At 39.1% G+C, this 25,375-nt stretch overlaps 79 non-coding genes across 79 annotated transcripts; all 79 read right to left on the bottom strand.

Moving 5' to 3' along the window:
• Positions 1 to 260: 260 nt before the first annotated feature.
• TRNAK-UUU (transfer RNA lysine (anticodon UUU)) lies at positions 261 to 333 on the bottom strand. Its single transcript has one exon. It is a non-coding gene; the product is annotated as a tRNA-Lys (tRNA).
• Positions 334 to 980: 647 nt separating this feature from the next.
• On the bottom strand, positions 981 to 1,053 carry TRNAK-UUU (transfer RNA lysine (anticodon UUU)). Its single transcript has one exon. It is a non-coding gene; the product is annotated as a tRNA-Lys (tRNA).
• Positions 1,054 to 1,340: 287 nt separating this feature from the next.
• TRNAN-AUU (transfer RNA asparagine (anticodon AUU)) lies at positions 1,341 to 1,413 on the bottom strand. The gene has a single exon. It is a non-coding gene; the product is annotated as a tRNA-Asn (tRNA).
• A 287-nt stretch (positions 1,414 to 1,700) lies between these two features.
• Positions 1,701 to 1,773, bottom strand: TRNAK-UUU (transfer RNA lysine (anticodon UUU)). Its single transcript has one exon. It is a non-coding gene; the product is annotated as a tRNA-Lys (tRNA).
• A 107-nt stretch (positions 1,774 to 1,880) lies between these two features.
• TRNAK-UUU (transfer RNA lysine (anticodon UUU)) lies at positions 1,881 to 1,953 on the bottom strand. The gene has a single exon. It is a non-coding gene; the product is annotated as a tRNA-Lys (tRNA).
• A 283-nt stretch (positions 1,954 to 2,236) lies between these two features.
• On the bottom strand, positions 2,237 to 2,309 carry TRNAK-UUU (transfer RNA lysine (anticodon UUU)). The gene has a single exon. It is a non-coding gene; the product is annotated as a tRNA-Lys (tRNA).
• A 107-nt stretch (positions 2,310 to 2,416) lies between these two features.
• TRNAK-UUU (transfer RNA lysine (anticodon UUU)) lies at positions 2,417 to 2,489 on the bottom strand. Its single transcript has one exon. It is a non-coding gene; the product is annotated as a tRNA-Lys (tRNA).
• Positions 2,490 to 2,596: 107 nt separating this feature from the next.
• Positions 2,597 to 2,669, bottom strand: TRNAK-UUU (transfer RNA lysine (anticodon UUU)). The gene has a single exon. It is a non-coding gene; the product is annotated as a tRNA-Lys (tRNA).
• A 107-nt stretch (positions 2,670 to 2,776) lies between these two features.
• TRNAK-UUU (transfer RNA lysine (anticodon UUU)) lies at positions 2,777 to 2,849 on the bottom strand. Its single transcript has one exon. It is a non-coding gene; the product is annotated as a tRNA-Lys (tRNA).
• A 287-nt stretch (positions 2,850 to 3,136) lies between these two features.
• TRNAK-UUU (transfer RNA lysine (anticodon UUU)) lies at positions 3,137 to 3,209 on the bottom strand. Its single transcript has one exon. It is a non-coding gene; the product is annotated as a tRNA-Lys (tRNA).
• A 285-nt stretch (positions 3,210 to 3,494) lies between these two features.
• On the bottom strand, positions 3,495 to 3,567 carry TRNAK-UUU (transfer RNA lysine (anticodon UUU)). Its single transcript has one exon. It is a non-coding gene; the product is annotated as a tRNA-Lys (tRNA).
• A 107-nt stretch (positions 3,568 to 3,674) lies between these two features.
• TRNAK-UUU (transfer RNA lysine (anticodon UUU)) lies at positions 3,675 to 3,747 on the bottom strand. Its single transcript has one exon. It is a non-coding gene; the product is annotated as a tRNA-Lys (tRNA).
• Positions 3,748 to 3,854: 107 nt separating this feature from the next.
• Positions 3,855 to 3,927, bottom strand: TRNAK-UUU (transfer RNA lysine (anticodon UUU)). Its single transcript has one exon. It is a non-coding gene; the product is annotated as a tRNA-Lys (tRNA).
• A 285-nt stretch (positions 3,928 to 4,212) lies between these two features.
• TRNAK-UUU (transfer RNA lysine (anticodon UUU)) lies at positions 4,213 to 4,285 on the bottom strand. The gene has a single exon. It is a non-coding gene; the product is annotated as a tRNA-Lys (tRNA).
• A 287-nt stretch (positions 4,286 to 4,572) lies between these two features.
• Positions 4,573 to 4,645, bottom strand: TRNAK-UUU (transfer RNA lysine (anticodon UUU)). The gene has a single exon. It is a non-coding gene; the product is annotated as a tRNA-Lys (tRNA).
• Positions 4,646 to 4,930: 285 nt separating this feature from the next.
• On the bottom strand, positions 4,931 to 5,003 carry TRNAK-UUU (transfer RNA lysine (anticodon UUU)). Its single transcript has one exon. It is a non-coding gene; the product is annotated as a tRNA-Lys (tRNA).
• Positions 5,004 to 5,110: 107 nt separating this feature from the next.
• TRNAK-UUU (transfer RNA lysine (anticodon UUU)) lies at positions 5,111 to 5,183 on the bottom strand. Its single transcript has one exon. It is a non-coding gene; the product is annotated as a tRNA-Lys (tRNA).
• An 825-nt stretch (positions 5,184 to 6,008) lies between these two features.
• On the bottom strand, positions 6,009 to 6,081 carry TRNAK-UUU (transfer RNA lysine (anticodon UUU)). The gene has a single exon. It is a non-coding gene; the product is annotated as a tRNA-Lys (tRNA).
• A 107-nt stretch (positions 6,082 to 6,188) lies between these two features.
• TRNAK-UUU (transfer RNA lysine (anticodon UUU)) lies at positions 6,189 to 6,261 on the bottom strand. Its single transcript has one exon. It is a non-coding gene; the product is annotated as a tRNA-Lys (tRNA).
• Positions 6,262 to 6,548: 287 nt separating this feature from the next.
• On the bottom strand, positions 6,549 to 6,621 carry TRNAK-UUU (transfer RNA lysine (anticodon UUU)). Its single transcript has one exon. It is a non-coding gene; the product is annotated as a tRNA-Lys (tRNA).
• A 643-nt stretch (positions 6,622 to 7,264) lies between these two features.
• On the bottom strand, positions 7,265 to 7,337 carry TRNAK-UUU (transfer RNA lysine (anticodon UUU)). The gene has a single exon. It is a non-coding gene; the product is annotated as a tRNA-Lys (tRNA).
• A 643-nt stretch (positions 7,338 to 7,980) lies between these two features.
• TRNAK-CUU (transfer RNA lysine (anticodon CUU)) lies at positions 7,981 to 8,053 on the bottom strand. Its single transcript has one exon. It is a non-coding gene; the product is annotated as a tRNA-Lys (tRNA).
• Positions 8,054 to 8,338: 285 nt separating this feature from the next.
• On the bottom strand, positions 8,339 to 8,411 carry TRNAK-UUU (transfer RNA lysine (anticodon UUU)). Its single transcript has one exon. It is a non-coding gene; the product is annotated as a tRNA-Lys (tRNA).
• Positions 8,412 to 8,518: 107 nt separating this feature from the next.
• TRNAK-UUU (transfer RNA lysine (anticodon UUU)) lies at positions 8,519 to 8,591 on the bottom strand. The gene has a single exon. It is a non-coding gene; the product is annotated as a tRNA-Lys (tRNA).
• Positions 8,592 to 8,698: 107 nt separating this feature from the next.
• TRNAK-UUU (transfer RNA lysine (anticodon UUU)) lies at positions 8,699 to 8,771 on the bottom strand. Its single transcript has one exon. It is a non-coding gene; the product is annotated as a tRNA-Lys (tRNA).
• A 643-nt stretch (positions 8,772 to 9,414) lies between these two features.
• Positions 9,415 to 9,487, bottom strand: TRNAK-CUU (transfer RNA lysine (anticodon CUU)). The gene has a single exon. It is a non-coding gene; the product is annotated as a tRNA-Lys (tRNA).
• Positions 9,488 to 9,594: 107 nt separating this feature from the next.
• Positions 9,595 to 9,667, bottom strand: TRNAK-UUU (transfer RNA lysine (anticodon UUU)). The gene has a single exon. It is a non-coding gene; the product is annotated as a tRNA-Lys (tRNA).
• Positions 9,668 to 9,774: 107 nt separating this feature from the next.
• Positions 9,775 to 9,847, bottom strand: TRNAK-UUU (transfer RNA lysine (anticodon UUU)). Its single transcript has one exon. It is a non-coding gene; the product is annotated as a tRNA-Lys (tRNA).
• A 287-nt stretch (positions 9,848 to 10,134) lies between these two features.
• Positions 10,135 to 10,207, bottom strand: TRNAK-UUU (transfer RNA lysine (anticodon UUU)). The gene has a single exon. It is a non-coding gene; the product is annotated as a tRNA-Lys (tRNA).
• Positions 10,208 to 10,848: 641 nt separating this feature from the next.
• On the bottom strand, positions 10,849 to 10,921 carry TRNAK-UUU (transfer RNA lysine (anticodon UUU)). The gene has a single exon. It is a non-coding gene; the product is annotated as a tRNA-Lys (tRNA).
• A 643-nt stretch (positions 10,922 to 11,564) lies between these two features.
• On the bottom strand, positions 11,565 to 11,637 carry TRNAK-CUU (transfer RNA lysine (anticodon CUU)). The gene has a single exon. It is a non-coding gene; the product is annotated as a tRNA-Lys (tRNA).
• A 285-nt stretch (positions 11,638 to 11,922) lies between these two features.
• Positions 11,923 to 11,995, bottom strand: TRNAK-UUU (transfer RNA lysine (anticodon UUU)). The gene has a single exon. It is a non-coding gene; the product is annotated as a tRNA-Lys (tRNA).
• Positions 11,996 to 12,102: 107 nt separating this feature from the next.
• On the bottom strand, positions 12,103 to 12,175 carry TRNAK-UUU (transfer RNA lysine (anticodon UUU)). Its single transcript has one exon. It is a non-coding gene; the product is annotated as a tRNA-Lys (tRNA).
• A 107-nt stretch (positions 12,176 to 12,282) lies between these two features.
• On the bottom strand, positions 12,283 to 12,355 carry TRNAK-UUU (transfer RNA lysine (anticodon UUU)). Its single transcript has one exon. It is a non-coding gene; the product is annotated as a tRNA-Lys (tRNA).
• A 643-nt stretch (positions 12,356 to 12,998) lies between these two features.
• TRNAK-UUU (transfer RNA lysine (anticodon UUU)) lies at positions 12,999 to 13,071 on the bottom strand. The gene has a single exon. It is a non-coding gene; the product is annotated as a tRNA-Lys (tRNA).
• A 643-nt stretch (positions 13,072 to 13,714) lies between these two features.
• Positions 13,715 to 13,787, bottom strand: TRNAK-CUU (transfer RNA lysine (anticodon CUU)). The gene has a single exon. It is a non-coding gene; the product is annotated as a tRNA-Lys (tRNA).
• A 285-nt stretch (positions 13,788 to 14,072) lies between these two features.
• TRNAK-UUU (transfer RNA lysine (anticodon UUU)) lies at positions 14,073 to 14,145 on the bottom strand. The gene has a single exon. It is a non-coding gene; the product is annotated as a tRNA-Lys (tRNA).
• Positions 14,146 to 14,252: 107 nt separating this feature from the next.
• On the bottom strand, positions 14,253 to 14,325 carry TRNAK-UUU (transfer RNA lysine (anticodon UUU)). Its single transcript has one exon. It is a non-coding gene; the product is annotated as a tRNA-Lys (tRNA).
• Positions 14,326 to 14,432: 107 nt separating this feature from the next.
• On the bottom strand, positions 14,433 to 14,505 carry TRNAK-UUU (transfer RNA lysine (anticodon UUU)). Its single transcript has one exon. It is a non-coding gene; the product is annotated as a tRNA-Lys (tRNA).
• A 643-nt stretch (positions 14,506 to 15,148) lies between these two features.
• TRNAK-CUU (transfer RNA lysine (anticodon CUU)) lies at positions 15,149 to 15,221 on the bottom strand. Its single transcript has one exon. It is a non-coding gene; the product is annotated as a tRNA-Lys (tRNA).
• A 643-nt stretch (positions 15,222 to 15,864) lies between these two features.
• On the bottom strand, positions 15,865 to 15,937 carry TRNAK-CUU (transfer RNA lysine (anticodon CUU)). Its single transcript has one exon. It is a non-coding gene; the product is annotated as a tRNA-Lys (tRNA).
• A 285-nt stretch (positions 15,938 to 16,222) lies between these two features.
• Positions 16,223 to 16,295, bottom strand: TRNAK-UUU (transfer RNA lysine (anticodon UUU)). The gene has a single exon. It is a non-coding gene; the product is annotated as a tRNA-Lys (tRNA).
• A 287-nt stretch (positions 16,296 to 16,582) lies between these two features.
• TRNAK-UUU (transfer RNA lysine (anticodon UUU)) lies at positions 16,583 to 16,655 on the bottom strand. The gene has a single exon. It is a non-coding gene; the product is annotated as a tRNA-Lys (tRNA).
• A 285-nt stretch (positions 16,656 to 16,940) lies between these two features.
• Positions 16,941 to 17,013, bottom strand: TRNAK-UUU (transfer RNA lysine (anticodon UUU)). The gene has a single exon. It is a non-coding gene; the product is annotated as a tRNA-Lys (tRNA).
• A 285-nt stretch (positions 17,014 to 17,298) lies between these two features.
• Positions 17,299 to 17,371, bottom strand: TRNAK-UUU (transfer RNA lysine (anticodon UUU)). The gene has a single exon. It is a non-coding gene; the product is annotated as a tRNA-Lys (tRNA).
• Positions 17,372 to 17,658: 287 nt separating this feature from the next.
• TRNAK-UUU (transfer RNA lysine (anticodon UUU)) lies at positions 17,659 to 17,731 on the bottom strand. Its single transcript has one exon. It is a non-coding gene; the product is annotated as a tRNA-Lys (tRNA).
• Positions 17,732 to 17,838: 107 nt separating this feature from the next.
• Positions 17,839 to 17,911, bottom strand: TRNAK-UUU (transfer RNA lysine (anticodon UUU)). The gene has a single exon. It is a non-coding gene; the product is annotated as a tRNA-Lys (tRNA).
• A 465-nt stretch (positions 17,912 to 18,376) lies between these two features.
• On the bottom strand, positions 18,377 to 18,449 carry TRNAK-UUU (transfer RNA lysine (anticodon UUU)). Its single transcript has one exon. It is a non-coding gene; the product is annotated as a tRNA-Lys (tRNA).
• Positions 18,450 to 18,556: 107 nt separating this feature from the next.
• Positions 18,557 to 18,629, bottom strand: TRNAK-UUU (transfer RNA lysine (anticodon UUU)). Its single transcript has one exon. It is a non-coding gene; the product is annotated as a tRNA-Lys (tRNA).
• Positions 18,630 to 18,916: 287 nt separating this feature from the next.
• TRNAK-UUU (transfer RNA lysine (anticodon UUU)) lies at positions 18,917 to 18,989 on the bottom strand. The gene has a single exon. It is a non-coding gene; the product is annotated as a tRNA-Lys (tRNA).
• Positions 18,990 to 19,452: 463 nt separating this feature from the next.
• Positions 19,453 to 19,525, bottom strand: TRNAK-UUU (transfer RNA lysine (anticodon UUU)). The gene has a single exon. It is a non-coding gene; the product is annotated as a tRNA-Lys (tRNA).
• Positions 19,526 to 19,632: 107 nt separating this feature from the next.
• On the bottom strand, positions 19,633 to 19,705 carry TRNAK-UUU (transfer RNA lysine (anticodon UUU)). Its single transcript has one exon. It is a non-coding gene; the product is annotated as a tRNA-Lys (tRNA).
• Positions 19,706 to 19,812: 107 nt separating this feature from the next.
• On the bottom strand, positions 19,813 to 19,885 carry TRNAK-UUU (transfer RNA lysine (anticodon UUU)). Its single transcript has one exon. It is a non-coding gene; the product is annotated as a tRNA-Lys (tRNA).
• A 107-nt stretch (positions 19,886 to 19,992) lies between these two features.
• TRNAK-UUU (transfer RNA lysine (anticodon UUU)) lies at positions 19,993 to 20,065 on the bottom strand. The gene has a single exon. It is a non-coding gene; the product is annotated as a tRNA-Lys (tRNA).
• Positions 20,066 to 20,172: 107 nt separating this feature from the next.
• TRNAK-UUU (transfer RNA lysine (anticodon UUU)) lies at positions 20,173 to 20,245 on the bottom strand. The gene has a single exon. It is a non-coding gene; the product is annotated as a tRNA-Lys (tRNA).
• A 107-nt stretch (positions 20,246 to 20,352) lies between these two features.
• On the bottom strand, positions 20,353 to 20,425 carry TRNAK-UUU (transfer RNA lysine (anticodon UUU)). The gene has a single exon. It is a non-coding gene; the product is annotated as a tRNA-Lys (tRNA).
• Positions 20,426 to 20,710: 285 nt separating this feature from the next.
• TRNAK-UUU (transfer RNA lysine (anticodon UUU)) lies at positions 20,711 to 20,783 on the bottom strand. Its single transcript has one exon. It is a non-coding gene; the product is annotated as a tRNA-Lys (tRNA).
• A 107-nt stretch (positions 20,784 to 20,890) lies between these two features.
• Positions 20,891 to 20,963, bottom strand: TRNAK-UUU (transfer RNA lysine (anticodon UUU)). Its single transcript has one exon. It is a non-coding gene; the product is annotated as a tRNA-Lys (tRNA).
• Positions 20,964 to 21,070: 107 nt separating this feature from the next.
• Positions 21,071 to 21,143, bottom strand: TRNAK-UUU (transfer RNA lysine (anticodon UUU)). Its single transcript has one exon. It is a non-coding gene; the product is annotated as a tRNA-Lys (tRNA).
• Positions 21,144 to 21,250: 107 nt separating this feature from the next.
• Positions 21,251 to 21,323, bottom strand: TRNAK-UUU (transfer RNA lysine (anticodon UUU)). Its single transcript has one exon. It is a non-coding gene; the product is annotated as a tRNA-Lys (tRNA).
• Positions 21,324 to 21,430: 107 nt separating this feature from the next.
• Positions 21,431 to 21,503, bottom strand: TRNAK-UUU (transfer RNA lysine (anticodon UUU)). Its single transcript has one exon. It is a non-coding gene; the product is annotated as a tRNA-Lys (tRNA).
• Positions 21,504 to 21,610: 107 nt separating this feature from the next.
• Positions 21,611 to 21,683, bottom strand: TRNAK-UUU (transfer RNA lysine (anticodon UUU)). Its single transcript has one exon. It is a non-coding gene; the product is annotated as a tRNA-Lys (tRNA).
• A 107-nt stretch (positions 21,684 to 21,790) lies between these two features.
• On the bottom strand, positions 21,791 to 21,863 carry TRNAK-UUU (transfer RNA lysine (anticodon UUU)). Its single transcript has one exon. It is a non-coding gene; the product is annotated as a tRNA-Lys (tRNA).
• Positions 21,864 to 21,970: 107 nt separating this feature from the next.
• On the bottom strand, positions 21,971 to 22,043 carry TRNAK-UUU (transfer RNA lysine (anticodon UUU)). Its single transcript has one exon. It is a non-coding gene; the product is annotated as a tRNA-Lys (tRNA).
• Positions 22,044 to 22,150: 107 nt separating this feature from the next.
• TRNAK-UUU (transfer RNA lysine (anticodon UUU)) lies at positions 22,151 to 22,223 on the bottom strand. The gene has a single exon. It is a non-coding gene; the product is annotated as a tRNA-Lys (tRNA).
• A 285-nt stretch (positions 22,224 to 22,508) lies between these two features.
• On the bottom strand, positions 22,509 to 22,581 carry TRNAK-UUU (transfer RNA lysine (anticodon UUU)). The gene has a single exon. It is a non-coding gene; the product is annotated as a tRNA-Lys (tRNA).
• Positions 22,582 to 22,688: 107 nt separating this feature from the next.
• On the bottom strand, positions 22,689 to 22,761 carry TRNAK-UUU (transfer RNA lysine (anticodon UUU)). Its single transcript has one exon. It is a non-coding gene; the product is annotated as a tRNA-Lys (tRNA).
• A 107-nt stretch (positions 22,762 to 22,868) lies between these two features.
• On the bottom strand, positions 22,869 to 22,941 carry TRNAK-UUU (transfer RNA lysine (anticodon UUU)). Its single transcript has one exon. It is a non-coding gene; the product is annotated as a tRNA-Lys (tRNA).
• A 107-nt stretch (positions 22,942 to 23,048) lies between these two features.
• Positions 23,049 to 23,121, bottom strand: TRNAK-UUU (transfer RNA lysine (anticodon UUU)). Its single transcript has one exon. It is a non-coding gene; the product is annotated as a tRNA-Lys (tRNA).
• Positions 23,122 to 23,406: 285 nt separating this feature from the next.
• TRNAK-UUU (transfer RNA lysine (anticodon UUU)) lies at positions 23,407 to 23,479 on the bottom strand. Its single transcript has one exon. It is a non-coding gene; the product is annotated as a tRNA-Lys (tRNA).
• Positions 23,480 to 23,764: 285 nt separating this feature from the next.
• On the bottom strand, positions 23,765 to 23,837 carry TRNAK-UUU (transfer RNA lysine (anticodon UUU)). The gene has a single exon. It is a non-coding gene; the product is annotated as a tRNA-Lys (tRNA).
• A 107-nt stretch (positions 23,838 to 23,944) lies between these two features.
• Positions 23,945 to 24,017, bottom strand: TRNAK-UUU (transfer RNA lysine (anticodon UUU)). The gene has a single exon. It is a non-coding gene; the product is annotated as a tRNA-Lys (tRNA).
• Positions 24,018 to 24,124: 107 nt separating this feature from the next.
• TRNAK-UUU (transfer RNA lysine (anticodon UUU)) lies at positions 24,125 to 24,197 on the bottom strand. Its single transcript has one exon. It is a non-coding gene; the product is annotated as a tRNA-Lys (tRNA).
• A 107-nt stretch (positions 24,198 to 24,304) lies between these two features.
• On the bottom strand, positions 24,305 to 24,377 carry TRNAK-UUU (transfer RNA lysine (anticodon UUU)). The gene has a single exon. It is a non-coding gene; the product is annotated as a tRNA-Lys (tRNA).
• A 107-nt stretch (positions 24,378 to 24,484) lies between these two features.
• On the bottom strand, positions 24,485 to 24,557 carry TRNAK-UUU (transfer RNA lysine (anticodon UUU)). Its single transcript has one exon. It is a non-coding gene; the product is annotated as a tRNA-Lys (tRNA).
• Positions 24,558 to 24,664: 107 nt separating this feature from the next.
• TRNAK-UUU (transfer RNA lysine (anticodon UUU)) lies at positions 24,665 to 24,737 on the bottom strand. Its single transcript has one exon. It is a non-coding gene; the product is annotated as a tRNA-Lys (tRNA).
• Positions 24,738 to 24,844: 107 nt separating this feature from the next.
• Positions 24,845 to 24,917, bottom strand: TRNAK-UUU (transfer RNA lysine (anticodon UUU)). Its single transcript has one exon. It is a non-coding gene; the product is annotated as a tRNA-Lys (tRNA).
• A 107-nt stretch (positions 24,918 to 25,024) lies between these two features.
• Positions 25,025 to 25,097, bottom strand: TRNAK-UUU (transfer RNA lysine (anticodon UUU)). The gene has a single exon. It is a non-coding gene; the product is annotated as a tRNA-Lys (tRNA).
• Positions 25,098 to 25,204: 107 nt separating this feature from the next.
• On the bottom strand, positions 25,205 to 25,277 carry TRNAK-UUU (transfer RNA lysine (anticodon UUU)). Its single transcript has one exon. It is a non-coding gene; the product is annotated as a tRNA-Lys (tRNA).
• Positions 25,278 to 25,375: the final 98 nt, after the last annotated feature.

Raw genomic sequence — 25,375 nt, 5'->3', positions numbered from 1 at the left:
TGGAATTAGAATTTACATAAATTTATTGAAAGTGAAATGATCTGAAGTTTAAATTATTGATGATTCTTCAAAAACAGAATGGCCCGAACAGGTACTCTAACCCTGGACCGTTAGGTTAAAAGCCTAACGCTCTACTTACTGAGCTATCCGGGCTCAAGCGAGGTGAACTCACGTAATAATTGGAATTAGAATTTACATAAATTTATTGAAAGTGAAATGATCTGAAGTTTAAATTATTGACGATTCTTTAAAAACAGAGTCGCCCGAACAGGGACTCGAACCCTGGACCGTTAGGTTAAAAGCCTAACGCTCTACCGACTGAGCTATCCGGGCTGAAACGAAATGAACTCCGGTAATAATTCGGATTAGAATTTCAATAATTTTACTGGAAATTAAATGATCTGAAGTTTAAATTATTGATGATTCTTCAAAAACACAGTCGCACGAACAGGGACTAGAACCCTGGACCGTTAGGTTAAAAGCCTAGCGCTCTACCGACTGAGCTATCCGGGCTCAAGCCAGGTGAACTCCCGTAATAATTGGGATAAGAATTTCAATAATTTTACTGGAAATTAAATGATCTGAAGTTTAAATTTTTGATGATTCTTCAAAAACACAGTCGCCCGAACAGGGACTCGAACCCTGGACCGTTAGGTTAAAAGCCTAACGCTCTACCGACTGAGCTATCCTGTCTCAAACGAAGTTAAATCCCGTAATAATTGGAATTAGAATTTACATAAATTTATTGAAAGTGAAATGATCTGAAGTTTAAATTATTGATGATTCTTCAAAAACAGAATGGCCCGAACAGGTACTCTAACCCTGGACCGTTAGGTTAAAAGCCTAACGCTCTACCGACTGAGCTATCCGGGCTCAAGCGAGGTGAACTCACGTAATAATTGGAATTAGAATTTACATAAATTTATTGAAAGTGAAATGATCTGAAGTTTAAATTATTGACGATTCTTTAAAAACAGAGTCGCCCGAACAGGGACTCGAACCCTGGACCGTTAGGTTAAAAGCCTAACGCTCTACCGACTGAGCTATCCGGGCTGAAACGAAATGAACTCCGGTAATAATTCGGATTAGAATTTCAATAATTTTACTGGAAATTAAATGATCTGAAGTTTAAATTATTGATGATTCTTCAAAAACACAGTCGCACGAACAGGGACTAGAACCCTGGACCGTTAGGTTAAAAGCCTAGCGCTCTACCGACTGAGCTATCCGGGCTCAAGCCAGGTGAACTCCCGTAATAATTGGGATAAGAATTTCAATAATTTTACTGGAAATTAAATGATCTGAAGTTTAAATTTTTGATGATTCTTCAAAAACACAGTCGCCCGAACAGGGACTCGAACCCTGGACCGTTAGGTTAATAGCCTAACGCTCTACCGACTGAGCTATCCGGGCTCAAGCGAGGTGAACTCACGTAATAATTGGAATTAGAATTTACATAAATTTATTGAAAGTGAAATGATCTGAAGTTTAAATTATTGATGATTCTTTAAAAACACAGTCAGTCGCCCGAACAAGGAGTCGAACCCTGGACCGTGGTTTGAAGCCTAACGCTCTACCGACTGAGCTATCCGAGCTGAAACGAAATGAACTCCCGTAATAATTGGGATTAGAATTTCAATAATTTTACTGGAAATTAAATGATCTGAAGTTTAAATTATTGATGATTCTTCAAACACAGTCGCCCGAACAGGGACTCGAACCCTGGACCGTTAGGTTAAAAGCCTAACGCTCTACCGACTGAGCTATCCGGGCTCAAGCGAGGTGAACTCACGTAATAATTGGAATTAGAATTTACATAAATTTATTGAAAGTGAAATGATCTGAAGTTTAAATTATTGACGATTCTTTAAAAACAGAGTCGCCCGAACAGGGACTCGAACCCTGGACCGTTAGGTTAAAAGCCTAACGCTCTACCGACTGAGCTATCCGGGCTGAAACGAAACGAACTCCCGTAATAATTGGGATTAGAATTTCAATAATTTTACTGGAAATTAAATGATCTGAAGTTTAAATTTTTGATGATTCTTCAAAAACACAGTCGCCCGAACAAGGAGTCGAACCCTGGACCGTGGTTTGAAGCCTAACGCTCTACCGACTGAGCTATCCGAGCTGAAGCGAAATGAACTCCCGTAATAATTGGAATAAGAATTTCAATAATTTTACTGGAAATTAAATGATCTGAAGTTTAAATTATTGATGATTCTTCAAACACAGTCGCCCGAACAGGGACTCGAACCCTGGACCGTTAGGTTAAAAGCCTAACGCTCTACCGACTGAGCTATCCGGGCTGAAACGAAATGAACTCCCGTAATAATTGGGATTAGAATTTCAATAATTTTACTGGAAATTAAATGATCTGAAGTTTAAATTATTGATGATTCTTTAAAAACAGAGTCGCCCGAACAGGGACTCGAACCCTGGACCGTTAGGTTAAAAGCCTAACGCTCTACCGACTGAGCTATCCGGGCTGAAACGAAATGAACTCCCGTAATAATTGGGATTAGAATTTCAATAATTTTACTGGAAATTAAATGATCTGAAGTTTAAATTATTGATGATTCTTCAAAAACACAGTCGCCCGAACAGGGACTAGAACCCTGGACCGTTAGGTTAAAAGCCTAACGCTCTACCGACTGAGCTATCCGGGCTCAAGCGAGATGAACTCCCGTAAAAATTGGAATAAGAATTTCAATAATTTTACTGGAAATTAAATGATCTGAAGTTTAAATTATTGATGATTCTTCAAAAACAGAATGGCCCGAACAGGTACTCGAACCCTGGACCGTTAGGTTAAAAGCCTAACGCTCTACCGACTGAGCTATCCGGGCTCAAGCGAGGTGAACTCCCGTAATAATTGGAATAAGAATTTCAATAATTTTACTGGAAATTAAATGATCTGAAGTTTAAATTATTGATGATTCTTCAAAAACAGAATGGCCCGAACAGGTACTCGAACCCTGGACCGTTAGGTTAAAAGCCAAACGCTCTACCGACTGAGCTATCCGGGCTCAAGCGAGGTGAACTCACGTAATAATTGGAATTAGAATTTACATAAATTTATTGAAAGTGAAATGATCTGAAGTTTAAATTATTGACGATTCTTTAAAAACAGAGTCGCCCGAACAGGGACTCGAACCCTGGACCGTTAGGTTAAAAGCTTAACGCTCTACCGACTGAGCTATCCGGGCTGAAACGAAATGAACTTCCGTAATATTTGGGATTAGAATTTCAATAATTTTACTGGAAATTAAATGATCTGAAGTTTAAATTATTGATGACTCTTCAAAAACACAGTCGCCCGAACAAGGAGTCGAACCCTGGAAAGTGGTTTGAAGCCTAACGCTCTACCGACTGAGCTATCCGAGCTGAAACGAAATGAACTCCCGTAATAATTGGGATTAGAATTTCAATAATTTTACTGGAAATTAAATGATCTGAAGTTTAAATTATTGATGATTCTTCAAAAACACAGTCGCCCGAACAGGGACTCGAACCCTGGACCGTTAGGTTAAAAGCCTAACGCTCTACCGACTGAGCTATCCGGGCTCAAGCGAGGTGAACTCCCGTAATAATTGGAATAAGAATTTCAATAATTTTACTGGAAATTAAATGATCTGAAGTTTAAATTATTGATGATTCTTCAAAAACAGAATGGCCCGAACAGGTACTCGAACCCTGGACCGTTAGGTTAAAAGCCTAACGCTCTACCGACTGAGCTATCCGGGCTCAAGCGAGGTGAACTCACGTAATAATTGGAATTAGAATTTACATAAATTTATTGAAAGTGAAATGATCTGAAGTTTAAATTATTGACTATTCTTTAAAAACAGAGTCGCCCGAACAGGGACTCGAACCCTGGACCGTTAGGTTAAAAGCTTAACGCTCTACCGACTGAGCTATCCGGGCTGAAACGAAATGAACTTCCGTAATATTTGGGATTAGAATTTCAATAATTTTACTGGAAATTAAATGATCTGAAGTTTAAATTATTGATGATTCTTCAAAAACACAGTCGCCCGAACAAGGAGTCGAACCCTGGACCGTGGTTTGAAGCCTAACGCTCTACCGACTGAGCTATCCGAGCTGAAACGAAATGAACTCCCGTAATAATTGGGATTAGAATTTCAATAATTTTACTGGAAATTAAATGATCTGAAGTTTAAATTATTGATGATTCTTCAAAAACACAGTCGCCCGAACAGGGACTCGAACCCTGGACCGTTAGGTTAAAAGCCTAACGCTCTACCGACTGAGCTATCCGGGCTCAAGCGATGTGAACTCCCGTAATAATTGGAATAAGAATTTCAATAATTTTACTGGAAATTAAATGATCTGAAGTTTAAATTATTGATGATTCTTCAAAAACAGAATGGCCCGAACAGGTACTCGAACTCTGGACCGTTAGGTTAAAAGCCTAACGCTCTACCGACTGAGCTATCCGGGCTCAAGCGAGGTGAACTCACGTAATAATTGGAATTAGAATTTACATAAATTTATTGAAAGTGAAATGATCTGAAGTTTAAATTATTGACGATTCTTTAAAAACAGAGTCGCCCGAACAGGGACTCGAACCCTGGACCGTTAGGTTAAAAGCTTAACGCTCTACCGACTGAGCTATCCGGGCTGAAACGAAATGAACTTCCGTAATATTTGGGATTAGAATTTCAATAATTTTACTGGAAATTAAATGATCTGAAGTTTAAATTATTGATGATTCTTCAAAAACACAGTCGCCCGAACAAGGAGTCGAACCCTGGACCGTGGTTTGAAGCCTAACGCTCTACCGACTGAGCTATCCGGGCTAAAACGAAATGAACTCCCGTAATAATTGGGATTAGAATTTCAATAATTTTACTGGAAATTAAATGATCTGAAGTTTAAATTATTGATGATTCTTCAAAAACACAGTCGCTCGAACAGGGACTCGAACCCTGGACCGTTAGGTTAAAAGCCTAACGCTCTACCGACTGAGCTATCCGGGCTCAAGCGAGGTGAACTCACGTAATAATTGGAATTAGAATTTACATAAATTTATTGAAAGTGAAATGATCTGAAGTTTAAATTATTGACGATTCTTTAAAAACAGAGTCGCCCGAACAGGGACTCGAACCCTGGACCGTTAGGTTAAAAGCCTAACGCTCTACCGACTGAGCTATCCGGGCTGAAACGAAATGAACTCCCGTAATAATTGGGATTAGAATTTCAATAATTTTACTGGAAATTAAATGATCTGAAGTTTAAATTATTGATGATTCTTCAAAAACACAGTCGCCCGAACAGGGACTAGAACCCTGGACCGTTAGGTTAAAAGCCTAACGCTCTACCGACTGAGCTATCCGCGCTAAAACCAGGTGAACTCCCGTAATAATTGGGATAAGAATTTCAATAATTTTACTGGAAATTAAATGATCTGAAGTTTAAATTTTTGATGATTCTTCAAAAACAGAGTCGCCCGAACAGGGACTCGAACCCTGGACCGTTAGGTTAAATGCCTAACGCTCTACCGACTGAGCTATCCTGTCTCAAACGAAGTTAAATCCCGTAATAATTGGAATTAGAATTTACATAAATTTATTGAAAGTGAAATGATCTGAAGTTTAAATTATTGATGATTCTTCAAAAACAGAATGGCCCGAACAGGTACTCTAACCCTGGACCTATAGGTTAAAAGCCTAACGCTCTACCGACTGAGCTATCCGGGCTAAAACGAAATGAACTCCCGTAATAATTGGGATTAGAATTTAAATAATTTTACTGAAAATTAAATGATCTGAAGTTTAAATTATTGATGATTCTTTAAAAACACAGTCGCCCGAACAAGGAGTCGAACCCTGGACCGTGGTTTGAAGCCTAACGCTCTACCGACTGAGCTATCCGAGCTGAAACGAAATGAACTCCCGTAATAATTGGGATTAGAATTTCAATAATTTTACTGGAAATTAAATGATCTGAAGTTTAAATTATTGATGATTCTTCAAAAACACAGTCGCCCGAACAGGGACTCGAACCCTGGACCGTTAGGTTAAAAGCCTAACGCTCTACCGACTGAGCTATCCGGGCTCAAGCTAGGTGAACTCCCGTAATAATTGGAATAAGAATTTCAATAATTTTACTGGAAATTAAATGATCTGAAGTTTAAATTATTGATGATTCTTCAAAAACAGAGTCGCCCGAACAGGGACTCGAACCCTGGACCGTTAGGTTAAAAGCCTAACGCTCTACCGACTGAGCTATCCGGGCTCAAGCGAGGTGAACTCACTTAATAATTGGAATTAGAATTTACATAAATTTATTGAAAGTGAAATGATCTTAAGTTTAAATTATTGATGATTCTTCAAAAACATAATGGCCCGAACTGGTACTCGAACCCTGGACCGTTAGGTTAAAAGCCTAACGCTCTACCGACTGAGCTATCCGGGCTCAAGCGAGGTGAACTCACGTAATAATTGGAATTAGAATTTACATAAATTTATTGAAAGTGAAATGATCTGAAGTTTAAATTATTGACGATTCGTTAAAAACAGAGTCGCCCGAAGAGGGACTCGAACCCTGGACCGTTAGGTTAAAAGCCTAACGCTCTACCGACTGAGCTATCCGGGCTGAAACGAAATGAACTCCCGTAATAATTGGGATTAGAATTTCAATAATTTTACTGGAAATTAAATGATCTGAAGTTTAAATTATTGATGATTCTTTAAAAAAAGAGTCGCCCGAACAAGGAGTCGAACCCTGGACCGTGGTTTGAAGCCTAACGCTCTACCGACTGAGCTATCCGAGCTGAAACGAAATGAACTCCCGTAATAATTGGGATTAGAATTTCAATAATTTTACTGGAAATTAAATGATCTGAAGTTTAAATTATTGATGATTCTTTAAAAACAGAGTCGCCCGAACAAGGAGTCGAACCCTGGAGCGTGGTTTGAAGCCTAACGCTCTACCGTCTGAGCTATCCGAGCTGAAACGAAATGAACTCCCGTAATAATTGGGATTAGAATTTCAATAATTTTACTGGAAATTAAATGATCTGAAGTTTAAATTATTGATGATTCTTCAAAAACAGAGTCGCCCGAACAGGGACTCGAACCCTGGAACGTTAGGTTAAAAGCCTAACGCTCTACCGACTGAGCTATCCTGTCTCAAACGAAGGTAAATCCCGTAATAATTGGAATTAGAGTTTACATAAATTTATTGAAAGTGAAATGATCTGAAGTTTAAATTTTTGATGATTCTTCAAAAACAGAATGGCCCGAACAGGTACTCGAACCCTGGACCGTTAGGTTAAAAGCCTAACGCTCTACCGACTGAGCTATCCGGGCTGAAACGAATTGAACTCCCGTAATAATTGGGATTAGAATTTCAATAATTTTACTGGAAATTAAATGATCTGAAGTTTAAATTATTGATGATTCTTCAAAAACACAGTCACCCGAACAAGGAGTCGAACCCTGGACCGTGGTTTGAAGCCTAACGCTCTACCGACTGAGCTATCCGGGCTCAAGCGAGGTGAACTCCCGTAATAAATGGGATAAGAATTTCAATAATTTTACTGGAAATTAAATGATCTGAAGTTTAAATTATTGATGATTCTATAAAAACAGAGTCGCCCGAACAAGGAGTCGAACCCTGGACCGTGGTTTGAAGCCTAACGCTCTACCGACTGAGCTATACGAGCTGAAACGAAATGAACTCCCGTAATAATTGGGATTAGAATTTCAATAATTTTACTGGAAATTAAATGATCTGAAGTTTAAATTATTGATGATTCTTCAAAAACAGAGTCGCCCGAACAGGGACTCGAACCCTGGACCGTTAGGTTAAAAGCCTAACGCTCTACCGACTGACCTATCCTGTCTCAAACGAAGTTAAATCCCGTAATATTTGGAATTAGAGTTTACATAAATTTATTGAAAGTGAAATGATCTGAAGTTTAAATTATTGACGATTCTTTAAAAACAGAGTCGCCAGAACAGTGACTCGAACCCTGGACCGTTAGGTTAAGAGCCTAACGCTCTACCGACTGAGCTATCCGGGCTGAAACGAAATGAACTCCCGTAATAATTGGGATTAGAATTTCAATAATTTTACTGGAAATTAAATGATCTGAAGTTTAAATTATTGATGATTCTTCAAAAACACAGTCGCCCGAACAAGGAGTCGAACCCTGGACCGTGGTTTGAAGCCTAACGCTCTACCGACTGAGCTATCCGAGCTGAAACGAAATGAACTCCCGTAATAATTGGGATTAGAATTTCAATAATTTTACTGGAAATTAAATGATCTGAAGTTTAAATTATTGATGATTCTTCAAAAACAGAGTCGCCCGAACAGGGACTCGAACCCTGGACCGTTAGGTTAAAAGCCTAACGCTCTACCGACTGAGCTATCCGGGCTCAAGCGAGGTGAACTCACGTAATAATTGGAATTAGAATTTACATAAATTTATTGAAAGTGAAATGATCTTAAGTTTAAATTATTGATGATTCTTCAAAAACATAATGGCCCGAACAGGTACTCGAACCCTGGACCGTTAGGTTAAAAGCCTAACGCTCTACCGACTGAGCTATCCGGGCTCAAGCGAGGTGAACTCACGTAATAATTGGAATTAGAATTTACATAAATTTATTGAAAGTGAAATGATCTGAAGTTTAAATTATTGACGATTCTTTAAAAACAGAGTCGCCCGAAGAGGGACTCGAACCCTGGACCGTTAGGTTAAAAGCCTAACGCTCTACCGACTGAGCTATCCGGGCTGAAACGAAATGAACTCCCGTAATAATTGGGATTAGAATTTCAATAATTTAACTGGAAATTTAATGATCTGAAGTTTAAATTATTGATGATTCTTTAAAAAAAGAGTCGCCCGAACAAGGAGTCGAACCCTGGACCGTGGTTTGAAGCCTAACGCTCTACCGACTGAGCTATCCGAGCTGAAACGAAATGAACTCCCGTAATAATTGAGATTAGAATTTCAATAATTTTACTGGAAATTAAATGATCTCAAGTTTAAATTATTGATGATTCTTTAAAAACAGAGTCGCTCGAACAAGGAGTCGAACCCTGGAGCGTGGTTTGAAGCCTAACGCTCTACCGTCTGAGCTATCCGAGCTGAAACGAAATGAACTCCCGTAATAATTGGGATTAGAATTTCAATAATTTTACTGGAAATTAAATGATCTGAAGTTTAAATTATTGATGATTCTTCAAAAACAGAGTCGCCCGAACAGGGACTCGAACCCTGGACCGTTAGGTTAAAAGCCTAACGCTCTACCGACTGAGCTATCCTGTCTCAAACGAAGGTAAATCCCGTAATAATTGGAATTAGAGTTTACATAAATTTATTGAAAGTGAAATGATCTGAAGTTTAAATTATTGACGATTCTTTAAAAACAGAGTCGACAGAACAGGGACTCGAACCCTGGACCGTTAGGTTAAGAGCCTAACGCTCTACCGACTGAGCTATCCGGGCTGAAACGAAATGAACTCCCGTAATAATTCGGATTAGAATTTCAATAATTTTACTGGAAATTAAATGATCTGAAGTTTAAATTATTGATGATTCTTCAAAAACACAGTCGCCCGAACAGGGACTCGAACCCTGGACCGTTAGGTTAAAAGTCTAACGCTCTACCGACTGAGCTATCCGGGCTCAAGCTAGGTGAACTCCCGTAATAATTGGAATAAGAATTTCAATAATTTTACTGGAAATTAAATGATCTGAAGTTTAAATTATTGATGATTCTTCAAAAACAGAGTCGCCCGAACAGGGACTCGAACCCTGGACCGTTAGGTTAAAAGCCTAACGCTCTACCGACTGAGCTATCCGGGCTCAAGCGAGGTGAACTCACTTAATAATTGGAATTAGAATTTACATAAATTTATTGAAAGTGAAATGATCTTAAGTTTAAATTATTGATGATTCTTCAAAAACATAATGGCCCGAACTGGTACTCGAACCCTGGACCGTTAGGTTAAAAGCCTAACGCTCTACCGACTGAGCTATCCGGGCTCAAGCGAGGTGAACTCACGTAATAATTGGAATTAGAATTTACATAAATTTATTGAAAGTGAAATGATCTGAAGTTTAAATTATTGACGATTCGTTAAAAACAGAGACGCCCGAAGAGGGACTCGAACCCTGGACCGTTAGGTTAAAAGCCTAACGCTCTACCGACTGAGCTATCCGGGCTGAAACGAAATGAACTCCCGTAATAATTGGGATTAGAATTTCAATAATTTTACTGGAAATTAAATGATCTGAAGTTTAAATTATTGATGATTCTTTAAAAAAAGTCGCCCGAACAAGGAGTCGAACCCTGGACCGTGGTTTGAAGCCTAACGCTCTACCGACTGAGCTATCCGAGCTGAAACGAAATGAACTCCCGTAATAACTGGGATTAGAATTTCAATAATTTTACTGGAAATTAAATGATCTGAAGTTTAAATTATTGATGATTCTTTAAAAACAGAGTCGCCCGAACAAGGAGTCGAACCCTGGAGCGTGGTTTGAAGCCTAACGCTCTACCGTCTGAGCTATCCGAGCTGAAACGAAATGAACTCCCGTAATAATTGGGATTAGAATTTCAATAATTTTACTGGAAATTAAATGATCTGAAGTTTAAATTATTGATGATTCTTCAAAAACAGAGTCGCCCGAACAGGGACTCGAACCCTGGAACGTTAGGTTAAAAGCCTAACGCTCTACCGACTGAGCTATCCTGTCTCAAACGAAGGTAAATCCCGTAATAATTGGAATTAGAGTTTACATAAATTTATTGAAAGTGAAATGATCTGAAGTTTAAATTTTTGATGATTCTTCAAAAACAGAATGGCCCGAACAGGTACTCGAACCCTGGACCGTTAGGTTAAAAGCCTAACGCTCTACCGACTGAGCTATCCGGGCTGAAACGAATTGAACTCCCGTAATAATTGGGATTAGAATTTCAATAATTTTACTGGAAATTAAATGATCTGAAGTTTAAATTATTGATGATTCTTCAAAAACACAGTCACCCGAACAAGGAGTCGAACCCTGGACCGTGGTTTGAAGCCTAACGCTCTACCGACTGAGCTATCCGGGCTCAAGCGAGGTGAACTCCCGTAATAAATGGGATAAGAATTTCAATAATTTTACTGGAAATTAAATGATCTGAAGTTTAAATTATTGATGATTCTATAAAAACAGAGTCGCCCGAACAAGGAGTCGAACCCTGGACCGTGGTTTGAAGCCTAACGCTCTACCGACTGAGCTATACGAGCTGAAACGAAATGAACTCCCGTAATAATTGGGATTAGAATTTCAATAATTTTACTGGAAATTAAATGATCTGAAGTTTAAATTATTGATGATTCTTCAAAAACAGAGTCGCCCGAACAGGGACTCGAACCCTGGACCGTTAGGTTAAAAGCCTAACGCTCTACCGACTGACCTATCCTGTCTCAAACGAAGTTAAATCCCGTAATATTTGGAATTAGAGTTTACATAAATTTATTGAAAGTGAAATGATCTGAAGTTTAAATTATTGACGATTCTTTAAAAACAGAGTCGCCAGAACAGGGACTCGAACCCTGGACCGTTAGGTTAAGAGCCTAACGCTCTACCGACTGAGCTATCCGGGCTGAAACGAAATGAACTCCCGTAATAATTGGGATTAGAATTTCAATAATTTTACTGGAAATTAAATGATCTGAAGTTTAAATTATTGATGATTCTTCAAAAACACAGTCGCCCGAACAAGGAGTCGAACCCTGGACCGTGGTTTGAAGCCTAACGCTCTACCGACTGAGCTATCCGAGCTGAAACGAAATGAACTCCCGTAATAATTGGGATTAGAATTTCAATAATTTTACTGGAAATTAAATGATCTGAAGTTTAAATTATTGATGATTCTTCAAAAACAGAGTCGCCCGAACAGGGACTCGAACCCTGGACCGTTAGGTTAAAAGCCTAACGCTCTACCGACTGAGCTATCCGGGCTCAAGCGAGGTGAACTCACGTAATAATTGGAATTAGAATTTACATAAATTTATTGAAAGTGAAATGATCTTAAGTTTAAATTATTGATGATTCTTCAAAAACATAATGGCCCGAACAGGTACTCGAACCCTGGACCGTTAGGTTAAAAGCCTAACGCTCTACCGACTGAGCTATCCGGGCTCAAGCGAGGTGAACTCACGTAATAATTGGAATTAGAATTTACATAAATTTATTGAAAGTGAAATGATCTGAAGTTTAAATTATTGACGATTCTTTAAAAACAGAGTCGCCCGAAGAGGGACTCGAACCCTGGACCGTTAGGTTAAAAGCCTAACGCTCTACCGACTGAGCTATCCGGGCTGAAACGAAATGAACTCCCGTAATAATTGGGATTAGAATTTCAATAATTTAACTGGAAATTTAATGATCTGAAGTTTAAATTATTGATGATTCTTTAAAAAAAGAGTCGCCCGAACAAGGAGTCGAACCCTGGACCGTGGTTTGAAGCCTAACGCTCTACCGACTGAGCTATCCGAGCTGAAACGAAATGAACTCCCGTAATAATTGAGATTAGAATTTCAATAATTTTACTGGAAATTAAATGATCTCAAGTTTAAATTATTGATGATTCTTTAAAAACAGAGTCGCTCGAACAAGGAGTCAAACCCTGCAGCGTGGTTTGAAGCCTAACGCTCTACCGTCTGAGCTATCCGAGCTGAAACGAAATGAACTCCCGTAATAATTGGGATTAGAATTTCAATAATTTTACTGGAAATTAAATGATCTGAAGTTTAAATTATTGATGATTCTTCAAAAACAGAGTCGCCCGAACAGGGACTCGAACCCTGGACCGTTAGGTTAAAAGCCTAACGCTCTACCGACTGAGCTATCCTGTCTCAAACGAAGGTAAATCCCGTAATAATTGGAATTAGAGTTTACATAAATTTATTGAAAGTGAAATGATCTGAAGTTTAAATTTTTGATGATTCTTCAAAAACAGAATGGCCCGAACAGGTACTCGAACCCTGGACCGTTAGGTTAAAAGCCTAACGCTCTACCGACTGAGCTATCCGGGCTGAAACGAATTGAACTCCCGTAATAATTGGGATTAGAATTTCAATAATTTTACTGGAAATTAAATGATCTGAAGTTTAAATTATTGATGATTCTTCAAAAACACAGTCACCCGAACAAGGAGTCGAACCCTGGACCGTGGTTTGAAGCCTAACGCTCTACCGACTGAGCTATCCGGGCTCAAGCGAGGTGAACTCCCGTAATAAATGGGATAAGAATTTCAATAATTTTACTGGAAATTAAATGATCTGAAGTTTAAATTATTGATGATTCTATAAAAACAGAGTCGCCCGAACAAGGAGTCGAACCCTGGACCGTGGTTTGAAGCCTAACGCTCTACCGACTGAGCTATACGAGCTGAAACGAAATGAACTCCCGTAATAATTGGGATTAGAATTTCAATAATTTTACTGGAAATTAAATGATCTGAAGTTTAAATTATTGATGATTCTTCAAAAACAGAGTCGCCCGAACAGGGACTCGAACCCTGGACCGTTAGGTTAAAAGCCTAACGCTCTACCGACTGACCTATCCTGTCTCAAACGAAGTTAAATCCCGTAATATTTGGAATTAGAGTTTACATAAATTTATTGAAAGTGAAATGATCTGAAGTTTAAATTATTGACGATTCTTTAAAAACAGAGTCGCCAGAACAGGGACTCGAACCCTGGACCGTTAGGTTAAGAGCCTAACGCTCTACCGACTGAGCTATCCGGGCTGAAACGAAATGAACTCCCGTAATAATTGGGATTAGAATTTCAATAATTTTACTGGAAATTAAATGATCTGAAGTTTAAATTATTGATGATTCTTCAAAAACACAGTCGCCCGAACAAGGAGTCGAACCCTGGACCGTGGTTTGAAGCCTAACGCTCTACCGACTGAGCTATCCGAGCTGAAACGAAATGAACTCCCGTAATAATTGGGATTAGAATTTCAATAATTTTACTGGAAATTAAATGATCTGAAGTTTAAATTATTGATGATTCTTCAAAAACAGAGTCGCCCGAACAGGGACTCGAACCCTGGACCGTTAGGTTAAAAGCCTAACGCTCTACCGACTGAGCTATCCGGGCTCAAGCGAGGTGAACTCACGTAATAATTGGAATTAGAATTTACATAAATTTATTGAAAGTGAAATGATCTTAAGTTTAAATTATTGATGATTCTTCAAAAACATAATGGCCCGAACAGGTACTCGAACCCTGGACCGTTAGGTTAAAAGCCTAACGCTCTACCGACTGAGCTATCCGGGCTCAAGCGAGGTGAACTCACGTAATAATTGGAATTAGAATTTACATAAATTTATTGAAAGTGAAATGATCTGAAGTTTAAATTATTGACGATTCTTTAAAAACAGAGTCGCCCGAAGAGGGACTCGAACCCTGGACCGTTAGGTTAAAAGCCTAACGCTCTACCGACTGAGCTATCCGGGCTGAAACGAAATGAACTCCCGTAATAATTGGGATTAGAATTTCAATAATTTAACTGGAAATTTAATGATCTGAAGTTTAAATTATTGATGATTCTTTAAAAAAAGAGTCGCCCGAACAAGGAGTCGAACCCTGGACCGTGGTTTGAAGCCTAACGCTCTACCGACTGAGCTATCCGAGCTGAAACGAAATGAACTCCCGTAATAATTGAGATTAGAATTTCAATAATTTTACTGGAAATTAAATGATCTCAAGTTTAAATTATTGATGATTCTTTAAAAACAGAGTCGCTCGAACAAGGAGTCAAACCCTGCAGCGTGGTTTGAAGCCTAACGCTCTACCGTCTGAGCTATCCGAGCTGAAACGAAATGAACTCCCGTAATAATTGGGATTAGAATTTCAATAATTTTACTGGAAATTAAATGATCTGAAGTTTAAATTATTGATGATTCTTCAAAAACAGAGTCGCCCGAACAGGGACTCGAACCCTGGACCGTTAGGTTAAAAGCCTAACGCTCTACCGACTGAGCTATCCTGTCTCAAACGAAGGTAAATCCCGTAATAATTGGAATTAGAGTTTACATAAATTTATTGAAAGTGAAATGATCTGAAGTTTAAATTATTGACGATTCTTTAAAAACAGAGTCGCCAGAACAGGGACTCGAACCCTGGACCGTTAGGTTAAGAGCCTAACGCTCTACCGACTGAGCTATCCGGGCTGAAACAAAATGAACTCCCGTAATAATTGGGATTAGAATTTCAATAATTTTACTGGAAATTAAATGATCTGAAGTTTAAATTATTGATGATTCTTCAAAAACACAGTCACCCGAACAAGGAGTCGAACCCTGGACCGTGGTTTGAAGCCTAACGCTCTACCGACTGAGCTATCCGGGCTCAAGCGAGGTGAACTCCCGTAATAAATGGGATAAGAATTTCAATAATTTTACTGGAAATTAAATGATCTGAAGTTTAAATTATTGATGATTCTATAAAAACAGAGTCGCCCGAACAAGGAGTCGAACCCTGGACCGTGGTTTGAAGCCTAACGCTCTACCGACTGAGCTATACGAGCTGAAACGAAATGAACTCCCGTAATAATTGGGATTAGAATTTCAATAATTTTACTGGAAATAAAATGATCAGAAGTTTAAATTATTGATGATTCTTCAAAAACAGAGTCGCCCGAACAGGGACTCGAACCCTGGACCGTTAGGTTAAAAGCCTAACGCTCTACCGACTGACCTATCCTGTCTCAAACGAAGTTAAATACCGTAATATTTGGAATTAGAGTTTACATAAATTTATTGAAAGTGAAATGATCTGAAGTTTAAATTATTGACGATTCTTTAAAAACAGAGTCGCCAGAACAGGGACTCGAACCCTGGACCGTTAGGTTAAGAGCCTAACGCTCTACCGACTGAGCTATCCGGGCTGAAACGAAATGAACTCCCGTAATAATTGGGATTAGAATTTCAATAATTTTACTGGAAATTAAATGATCTGAAGTTTAAATTATTGATGATTCTTCAAAAACACAGTCGCCCGAACAAGGAGTCGAACCCTGGACCGTGGTTTGAAGCCTAACGCTCTACCGACTGAGCTATCCGAGCTGAAACGAAATGAACTCCCGTAATAATTGGGATTAGAATTTCAATAATTTTACTGGAAATTAAATGATCTGAAGTTTAAATTATTGATGATTCTTCAAAAACAGAGTCGCCCGAACAGGGACTCGAACCCTGGACCGTTAGGTTAAAAGCCTAACGCTCTACCGACTGAGCTATCCGGGCTCAAGCGAGGTGAACTCACGTAATAATTGGAATTAGAATTTACATAAATTTATTGAAAGTGAAATGATCTTAAGTTTAAATTATTGATGATTCTTCAAAAACATAATGGCCCGAACAGGTACTCGAACCCTAGACCGTTAGGTTAAAAGCCTAACGCTCTACCGACTGAGCTATCCGGGCTCAAGCGAGGTGAACTCACGTAATAATTGGAATTAGAATTTACATAAATTTATTGAAAGTGAAATGATCTGAAGTTTAAATTATTGACGATTCTTTAAAAACAGAATCGCCCGAACAGGGACTCGAACCCTGGACCGTTAGGTTAAAAGCTTAACGCTCTACCGACTGAGCTATCCGGGCTGAAACGAAATGAACTCCCGTAATAATTGGGATTAGAATTTCAATAATTTTACTGGAAATTAAATGATCTGAAGTTTAAATTATTGATGATTCTTCAAAAACACAGTCGCCCGAACAAGGAGTCGAACCCTGGACCGTGGTTTGAAGCCTAACGCTCTACCGACTGAGCTATCCGAGCTGAAACGAAATGAACTCCCGTAATAATTGAGATTAGAATTTCAATAATTTTACTGGAAATTAAATGATCTCAAGTTTAAATTATTGATGATTCTTCAAAAACACAGTCGCCCGAACAGGGACTCGAACCCTGGACCGTTAGGTTAAAAGCCTAACGCTCTACCGACTGAGCTATCCTGGCTCAAGCGAGGTGAACTCCCGTAATAATTGGGATAAGAATTTCAATAATTTTACTGGAAATTAAATGATCTGAAGTTTAAATTATTGATGATTCTTTAAAAAAAGAGTCGCCCGAAAAAGGAGTCGAACCCTGGACCGTGGTTTGAAGCCTAACGCTCTACCGACTGAGCTATCCGAGCTGAAACGAAATGAACTCCCGTAATAATTGGGATTAGAATTTCAATAATTTTACTGGAAATTAAATGATCTGAAGTTTAAATTATTGATGATTCTTCAAAAACACAGTCGCCCGAACAGGGACTCGAACCCTGGACCGTTAGGTTAAAAGCCTAACGCTCTACCGACTAAGCTATCTGGGCTCAAGCGAGGTGAACTCCCGTAATGATTGGAATAAGAATTTCAATAATTTTACTGGAAATTAAATGATCTGAAGTTTAAATTATTGATGATTCTTCAAAAACAGAGTCGCCCGAACAGGGACTCGAACCCTGGACCGTTAGGTTAAAAGCCTAACGCTCTACCGACTGAGCTATCCTGTCTCAAACGAAGTTAAATCCCGTAATAATTGGAATTAGAATTTACATAAATTTATTGAAAGTGAAATGATCTGAAGTTTAAATTATTGACGATTCTTTAAAATCAGAGTCGCCCGAACAGGGACTCGAACCCTGGACCGTTAGGTTAAAAGCCTAACGCTCTACCGACTGAGCTATCCGGGCTGAAACGAGGTGAACTCACGTAATAATTGGAATTGGAATTTACATAAATTTATTGAAAGTGAAATGATCTGAAGTTTAAATTATTGACGATTCTTTAAAAACAGAGTCGCCCGAACAGGGACTCGAACCCTGGACCGTTAGGTTAAAAGCTTAACGCTCTACCGACTGAGCTATCCGGGCTGAAACGAAATGAACTCCCGTAATAATTGGGATTAGAATTTCAATAATTTTACTGGAAATTAAATGATCTGAAGTTTAAATTATTGATGATTCTTCAAAAACACAGTCGCCCGAACAAGGAGTCGAACCCTGGACCGTGGTTTGAAGCCTAACGCTCTACCGACTGAGCTATCCGATCTGAAACGAAATGAACTCCCGTAATAATTGGGATTAGAATTTCAATAATTTTACTGGAAATTAAATGATCTGAAGTTTAAATTATTGATGATTCTTCAAAAACACAGTCGCCCGAACAGGGACTCGAACCCTTTACCGTTAGGTTAAAAGCCTAACGCTCTACCGACTGAGCTATCTGGGCTCAAGCGAAGTGAACTCCCGTAATAATTCGAATAAGAATTTCAATAATTTTACTGGAAATTAAATGATCTGAAGTTTAAATTATTGATGATTCTTCAAAAACAGAGTCGCCCGAACAGGGACTCGAACCCTGGACCGTTAGGTTAAAAGCTTAACGCTCTACCGACTGAGCTATCCGGGCTGAAACGAGGTGAACTCACGTAATAATTGGAATTGGAATTTACATAAATTTATTGAAAGTGAAATGATCTGAAGTTTAAATTATTGACGATTCTTTAAAAACAGAGTCGCCCGAACAGGGACTCGAACCCTGGACCGTTAGGTTAAAAGCTTAACGCTCTACCGACTGAGCTATCCGGGCTGAAACGAAATGAACTCCCGTAATAATTGGGATTAGAATTTCAATAATTTTACTGGAAATTAAATGATCTGAAGTTTAAATTATTGATGATTCTTCAAAAACACAGTCGCCCGAACAGGGACTCGAACCCTTTACCGTTAGGTTAAAAGCCTAACGCTCTACCGACTGAGCTATCTGGGCTCAAGCGAAGTGAACTCCCGTAATAATTCGAATAAGAATTTCAATAATTTTACTGGAAATTAAATGATCTGAAGTTTAAATTATTGATGATTCTTCAAAAACAGAGTCGCCCGAACAGGGACTCGAACCCTGGACCGTTAGGTTAAAAGCTTAACGCTCTACCGACTGAGCTATCCGGGCTGAAACGAAATGAACTCCCGTAATAATTGGGATTAGAATTTCAATAATTTTACTGGAAATTAAATGATCTGAAGTTTAAATTATTGATGATTCTTCAAAAACACAGTCGCCCGAACAAGGAGTCGAACCCTGGACCGTGGTTTGAATCCTAATGCTCTACCGACTGAGCTATCCGAGCTGAAACGAGAAGAACTCCCGTAATAATTGGGATTAGAATTTCAATAATTTTACTGGAAATTAAATGATCTGAAGTTTAAATTATTGATGATTCTTCAAAAACACAGTCGCCCGAACAAGGAGTCGAACCCTGGACCGTGGTTTGAAGCCTAACGCTCTACCGACTGAGCTATCCGAGCTGAAGCGAAATGAACTCCCGTAATAATTGGGATTAGAATTTCAATAATTTTACTGGAAATTAAATGATGTGAAGTTTAAATTATTTATGATTCTTCAAAAACACAGTCGCCCGAACAGGGACTCGAACCCTGGACCGTTAGGTTAAAAGCCTAACGCTCTACCGACTGAGCTATCCGGGCTCAAGCGAGGTGAACTCCCGTAATAATTGGGATAAGAATTTCAATAATTTTACTGGAAATTAAATGATCTGAAGTTTAAATTATTGATGATTCTTCAAAAACACAGTCGCCCGAACAGGGACTCGAACCCTGGACCGTTAGGTTAAAAGCCTAACGCTCTACCGACTGAGCTATCCGGGCTCAAGCGAGGTGAACTCCCGTAATAATTGGGATAAGAATTTCAATAATTTTACTGGAAATTAAATGATCTGAAGTTTAAATTATTGATGATTCTTCAAAAACACAGTCGCCCGAACAGGGACTCGAACCCTGGACCGTTAGGTTAAAAGCCTAACGCTCTACCGACTAAGCTATCCGGGCTCAAGCGAGGTGAACTCCCGTAATAATTGGGATAAGAATTTCAATAATTTTACTGGAAATTAAATGATCTGAAGTTTAAATTATTGATGATTCTTCAAAAACACAGTCGCCCGAACAGGGACTCGAACCCTGGACCGTTAGGTTAAAAGCTTAACGCTCTACCGACTGAGCTATCCGGGCTCAAGCGAGGTGAACTCCCGTAATAATTGGGATAAGAATTTCAATAATTTTACTGGAAATTAAATGATCTGAAGTTTAAATTATTGATGATTCTTCAAAAACACAGTCGCCCGAACAGGGACTCGAACCCTGGACCGTTAGGTTAAAAGCCTAACGCTCTACCGACTGAGCTATCCGGGCTCAAGCGAGGTGAACTCACGTAATAATTGGAATTAGAATTTACATAAATTTATTGAAAGTGAAATGATCTGAAGTTTAAATTATTGACGATTCTTTAAAAACAGAGTCGCCCGAACAGGGACTCGAACCCTGGACCGTTAGGTTAAAAGCTTAACGCTCTACCGACTGAGCTATCCGGGCTGAAACGAAGTGAACTCCCGTAATAATTGGGATTAGAATTTCAATAATTTTACTGGAAATTAAATGATCTGAAGTTTAAATTATTGATGATTCTTCAAAAACACAGTCGCCCGAACAAGGAGTCGAACCCTGGACCGTGGTTTGAATCCTAATGCTCTACCGACTGAGCTATCCGAGCTGAAACGAAATGAACTCCCGTAATAATTGGGATTAGAATTTCAATAATTTTACTGGAAATTAAATGATCTGAAGTTTAAATTATTGATGATTCTTCAAAAACACAGTCGCCCGAACAAGGAGTCGAACCCTGGACCGTTAGGTTAAAAGCCTAACGCTCTACCGACTGAGCTATCCGGGCTCAAGCGAGGTGAACTCACGTAATAATTGGAATTAGAATTTACATAAATTTATTGAAAGTGAAATGATCTGAAGTTTAAATTATTGACGATTCTTTAAAAACAGAGTCGCCCGAACAGGGACTCGAACCCTGGACCGTTAGGTTAAAAGCTTAACGCTCTACCGACTGAGCTATCCGGGCTCAAGCGAGGTGAACTCCCGTAATAATTGGGATAAGAATTTCAATAATTTTACTGGAAATTAAATGATCTGAAGTTTAAATTATTGATGATTCTTCAAAAACACAGTCGCCCGAACAGGGACTCGAACCCTGGACCGTTAGGTTAAAAGCCTAACGCTCTACCGACTGAGCTATCCGGGCTCAAGCGAGGTGAACTCACGTAATAATTGGAATTAGAATTTACATAAATTTATTGAAAGTGAAATGATCTGAAGTTTAAATTATTGACGATTCTTTAAAAACAGAGTCGCCCGAACAGGGACTCGAACCCTGGACCGTTAAGTTAAAAGCTTAACGCTCTACCGACTGAGCTATCCGGGCTGAAACGAAATGAACTCCCGTAATAATTGGGATTAGAATTTCAATAATTTTACTGGAAATTAAATGATCTGAAGTTTAAATTATTGATGATTCTTCAAAAACACAGTCGCCCGAACAGGGACTCGAACCCTGGACCGTTAGGTTAAAAGCCTAACGCTCTACCGACTGAGCTATCCGGGCTCAAGCGAGGTGAACTCCCGTAATAATTGGGATAAGAATTTCAATAATTTTACTGGAAATTAAATGATCTGAAGTTTAAATTATTGATGATTCTTCAAAAACACAGTCGCCCGAACAGGGACTCGAACCCTGGACCGTTAGGTTAAAAGCCTAACGCTCTACCGACTAAGCTATCCGGGCTCAAGCGAGGTGAACTCCCGTAATAATTGGGATAAGAATTTCAATAATTTTACTGGAAATTAAATGATCTGAAGTTTAAATTATTGATGATTCTTCAAAAACACAGTCGCCCGAACAGGGACTCGAACCCTGGACCGTTAGGTTAAAAGCTTAACGCTCTACCGACTGAGCTATCCGGGCTCAAGCGAGGTGAACTCCCGTAATAATTGGGATAAGAATTTCAATAATTTTACTGGAAATTAAATGATCTGAAGTTTAAATTATTGATGATTCTTCAAAAACACAGTCGCCCGAACAGGGACTCGAACCCTGGACCGTTAGGTTAAAAGCCTAACGCTCTACCGACTGAGCTATCCGGGCTCAAGCGAGGTGAACTCACGTAATAATTGGAATTAGAATTTACATAAATTTATTGAAAGTGAAATGATCTGAAGTTTAAATTATTGACGATTCTTTAAAAACAGAGTCGCCCGAACAGGGACTCGAACCCTGGACCGTTAGGTTAAAAGCTTAACGCTCTACCGACTGAGCTATCCGGGCTGAAACGAAGTGAACTCCCGTAATAATTGGGATTAGAATTTCAATAATTTTACTGGAAATTAAATGATCTGAAGTTTAAATTATTGATGATTCTTCAAAAACACAGTCGCCCGAACAAGGAGTCGAACCCTGGACCGTGGTTTGAATCCTAATGCTCTACCGACTGAGCTATCCGAGCTGAAACGAAATGAACTCCCGTAATAATTGGGATTAGAATTTCAATAATTTTACTGGAAATTAAATGATCTGAAGTTTAAATTATTGATGATTCTTCAAAAACACAGTCGCCCGAACAAGGAGTCGAACCCTGGACCGTTAGGTTAAAAGCCTAACGCTCTACCGACTGAGCTATCCGGGCTCAAGCGAGGTGAACTCACGTAATAATTGGAATTAGAATTTACATAAATTTATTGAAAGTGAAATGATCTGAAGTTTAAATTATTGACGATTCTTTAAAAACAGAGTCGCCCGAACAGGGACTCGAACCCTGGACCGTTAGGTTAAAAGCTTAACGCTCTACCGACTGAGCTATCCGGGCTCAAGCGAGGTGAACTCCCGTAATAATTGGGATAAGAATTTCAATAATTTTACTGGAAATTAAATGATCTGAAGTTTAAATTATTGATGATTCTTCAAAAACACAGTCGCCCGAACAGGGACTCGAACCCTGGACCGTTAGGTTAAAAGCCTAACGCTCTACCGACTGAGCTATCCGGGCTCAAGCGAGGTGAACTCACGTAATAATTGGAATTAGAATTTACATAAATTTATTGAAAGTGAAATGATCTGAAGTTTAAATTATTGACGATTCTTTAAAAACAGAGTCGCCCGAACAGGGACTCGAACCCTGGACCGTTAAGTTAAAAGCTTAACGCTCTACCGACTGAGCTATCCGGGCTGAAACGAAATGAACTCCCGTAATAATTGGGATTAGAATTTCAATAATTTTACTGGAAATTAAATGATCTGAAGTTTAAATTATTGATGATTCTTCAAAAACACAGTCGCCCGAACAAGGAGTCGAACCCTGGACCGTGGTTTGAATCCTAATGCTCTACCGACTGAGCTATCCGAGCTGAAACGAAATGAACTCCCGTAATAATTGGGATTAGAATTTCAATAATTTTACTGGAAATTAAATGATCTGAAGTTTAAATTATTGATGATTCTTCAAAAACACAGTCGCCCGAACAGGGACTCGAACCCTGGACCGTTAGGTTAAAAGCTTAACGCTCTACCGACTGAGCTATCCGGGCTGAAACGAAATGAACTCCCGTAATAATTGGGATTAGAATTTCAATAATTTTACTGGAAATTAAATGATCTGAAGTTTAAATTACTGATGATTCTTCAAAAACACAGTCGCCCGAACAAGGAGTCGAACCCTGGACCGTGGTTTGAATCCTAATGCTCTACCGACTGAGCTATCCGAGCTGAAACGAAATGAACTCCCGTAATAATTGGGATTAGAATTTCAATAATTGTACTGGAAATTAAATGATCTGAAGTTTAAATTATTGATGATTCTTCAAAAACACAGTCGCCTGAACAAGGAGTCGAACCCTGGACCGTTAGGTTAAAAGCCTAACGCTCTACCGACTGAGCTATCCGGGCTCAAGCGAGGTGAACTCACGTAATAATTGGGATAAGAATTTCAATAATTTTACTGGAAATTAAATGATCTGAAGTTTAAATTATTGATGATTCTTCAAAAACACAGTCGCCCGAACAGGGACTCGAACCCTGGACCGTTAGGTTAAAAGCCTAACGCTCTACCGACTGAGCTATCCGGGCTCAAGCGAGGTGAACTCCCGTAATAATTGGGATAAGAATTTCAATAATTTTACTGGAAATTAAATGATCTGAAGTTTAAATTATTGATGATTCTTCAAAAACACAGTCGCCCGAACAGGGACTCGAACCCTGGACCGTTAGGTTAAAAGCCTAACGCTCTACCGACTGAGCTATCCGGGCTCAAGCGAGGTGAACTCACGTAATAATTGGAATTAGAATTTACATAAATTTATTGAAAGTGAAATGATCTAAAGTTTAAATTACTGACGATTCTTTAAAAACAGAGTCGCCCGAACAGGGACTCGAACCCTGGACCGTTAGGTTAAAAGCTTAACGCTCTACCGACTGAGCTATCCGGGCTCAAGCGAGGTGAACTCCCGTAATAATTGGGATAAGAATTTCAATAATTTTACTGGAAATTAAATGATCTGAAGTTTAAATTATTGATGATTCTTCAAAAACACAGTCGCCCGAACAGGGACTCGAACCCTGGACCGTTAGGTTAAAAGCCTAACGCTCTACCGACTGAGCTATCCGGGCTCAAGCGAGGTGAACTCACGTAATAATTGGAATTAGAATTTACATAAATTTATTGAAAGTGAAATGATCTGAAGTTTAAATTATTGACGATTCTTTAAAAACAGAGTCGCCCGAACAGGGACTCGAACCCTGGACCGTTAGGTTAAAAGCTTAACGCTCTACCGACTGAGCTATCCGGGCTGAAACGAAGTGAACTCCCGTAATAATTGGGATTAGAATTTCAATAATTTTACTGGAAATTAAATGATCTGAAGTTTAAATTATTGATGATTCTTCAAAAACACAGTCGCCCGAACAAGGAGTCGAACCCTGGACCGTTAGGTTAAAAGCCTAACGCTCTACCGACTGAGCTATCCGGGCTCAAGCGAGGTGAACTCACGTAATAATTGGAATTAGAATTTACATAAATTTATTGAAAGTGAAATGATCTGAAGTTTAAATTATTGACGATTCTTTAAAAACAGAGTCGCCCGAACAGGGACTCGAACCCTGGACCGTTAGGTTAAAAGCTTAACGCTCTACCGACTGAGCTATCCGGGCTCAAGCGAGGTGAACTCCCGTAATAATTGGGATAAGAATTTCAATAATTTTACTGGAAATTAAATGATCTGAAGTTTAAATTATTGATGATTCTTCAAAAACACAGTCGCCCGAACAGGGACTCGAACCCTGGACCGTTAGGTTAAAAGCCTAACGCTCTACCGACTGAGCTATCCGGGCTCAAGCGAGGTGAACTCACGTAATAATTGGAATTAGAATTTACATAAATTTATTGAAAGTGAAATGATCTGAAGTTTAAATTATTGACGATTCTTTAA

Source organism: Phalangium opilio, unplaced genomic scaffold (genome assembly GCF_054372755.1).
Source record: "Phalangium opilio isolate 3A_F unplaced genomic scaffold, DU_Popi_V2 ptg001170l_1, whole genome shotgun sequence".
Lineage (NCBI taxonomy): Eukaryota > Metazoa > Arthropoda > Arachnida > Opiliones > Phalangiidae > Phalangium > Phalangium opilio.
This window is presented reverse-complemented; position numbering and strand designations above follow the sequence as displayed.